The 1,933-nt window shown below is 37.9% G+C and overlaps 1 pseudogene; it reads left to right on the forward strand.

Annotated features, from left to right (window-relative positions):
* Positions 1 to 1,454: 1,454 nt before the first annotated feature.
* LOC110289122 overlaps positions 1,455 to 1,933 on the forward strand; it is a 2,458-nt pseudogene continuing 1,979 nt past the window's right edge.

Here is a 1,933-nt window from a genome sequence, read left to right on the forward strand (position 1 = left end):
GAGCCCCAACTGAGTGTAAGAACAAATTACTTAAAAACTGAAAGCCCAACCTAGGATCCTGCTGAAAGAGTCCTTTTTTTCTGGGCTTCACTCTCCTAGTGAAGTGCCTCTATGTGGTATGCAGAAAGAGTCTGCTGACAATGAAAATTGCAAAAAATTCATTGACCTCATCAACAGTCTTATAGAGTCAGTCTCTCTCTCTCTCTCTCTCTCTCTCTCTCTCTCTCTCTCTCTCTCTCTCTCTCTCTCTCTGGACAAATTATTATAGTGCCATGCAAGGTGTGGACAACCAGTTCCAATAATGGCTGTCTCAACGGAATGTCAATGAATACAGTAGTTGTACCATCAACAAGCTAAATTTTTCAACTGGTCTTCAGTATACTCCAGAATAAAAAAAAGCATTAAGCATTAATCCTAGTATAGGAATGGACATGATTGCCAGAGTAAGAACATGCAGGAAATTTAGGAAGTATCCATCCAGGACCTTTATACATGATCCCAGCACAATGTCTGTTCCAGGTTAATAGTGGATCTTCTCATGTCCAAAGTTGTGTATGACATGCATATCATTTCATTTGGAGAGTCTTCATTAGAAGTGTGTCATTGTACTTCAAATGATTTAATTAAGAAAACAATCATTAACAAGTTTGTTCAGTCACTTGAATTTTAGTTAGTTGAACATGTGGTCAAGTGAACTACCAAGAATAATCTTCAAAGGTCATTTTAAATCAAATAGGCTATTTCACCCATCACTAAATAATGCATGTAATTTTATCTGATTTGAGAGACTTCACCTCACAATTCATGTGTGCCCATTTGAAATTGTTCATAGCTCAGGAACTATCACCTAGTTCTAGAGTCATGGAAACATAAGAATGTGTACATTCTTATTTCACTTATGGTTGAGAGTCACTAACATTTGAACTTCCTAGAAGAGACATAAAAAGGTAATAATTTTATACTTCCACATGCCTTTTATTAGTCTTTACTATCTTAAAACAAAGAACACCAAATTAGGCCTTGACATATAGGTCAGGCTATTGTTAGGTATTATTTCCACTTGAGTAGTTCTTCCTGAATATCATAAGTGTCAGAAGCCCAATATGTGAATACTTTGTCTTCATGTCCTGCACTGTATAACTAACTGATATTGTACTTGTGAATTACTGACTCTGTGTTATTTCCTATGTATTAAATGAGACTGATACCAGTGTGGGTAACATTGGAATGTCACTACTGTCCCGAGGTGTTTAAAGTAGGTTCAAGATAAGCAAAGCATTAGCTATTAATGCAACTATCTGTGCAAGTCCAACAGTAAGCAAGACTTTGGTATAAGCAATTAACATGTGCCTAACAGAACATCTTCCATTTAGTTTCTTTAGCACTACTTGTGACTCTCTCTCTTTTCGATATTTCCAGTGACTTAGAAGACTGGTGATATTGTCATCCTCCAAATGATCTGCTATACCCTCAACACTAAAAGGTAAAGTATGACATAGGAAGTCTTCCTATTTGGTTCTTAATGAAAAGCTCGTATCTTCCCTTGGGTTTCAGACAAGAACAGTACCATTTCCTGATATGCTAGCTAATTTGTCTGGCACAAAATTATTCTACATCCTATTTTAATTTCTCCTTCAAAGCATAGTGGCCCTGTAGTCTGTTACTTCAAATATGCCTTGAAAAGAAAGAGCTTTTGTTGATTACCAATCAATTTCCCTCAATGGCAAGCCCAATATATTTATTATACTTCCCATGTGGTACTTTTACTGTCTTGACCGGTTTAGAAAGCACATTCCAGCCGGGCATGGTGGCGCACACCTTTAATCCCAGCACTCCGGAGGCAGAGGCAGGTGGATTTCTGAGTTCAAGGCCAGCCTGGTCTACAAAGTGAGCTCCAGGACAGCCAGGGCTATACAGAGAAACCCCGTCTCAA

The sequence above is a fragment of the Mus caroli genome, unplaced genomic scaffold (assembly GCF_900094665.2).
Source record: "Mus caroli unplaced genomic scaffold, CAROLI_EIJ_v1.1 scaffold_7870_1, whole genome shotgun sequence".
NCBI classification, from domain to species: domain Eukaryota; kingdom Metazoa; phylum Chordata; class Mammalia; order Rodentia; family Muridae; genus Mus; species Mus caroli.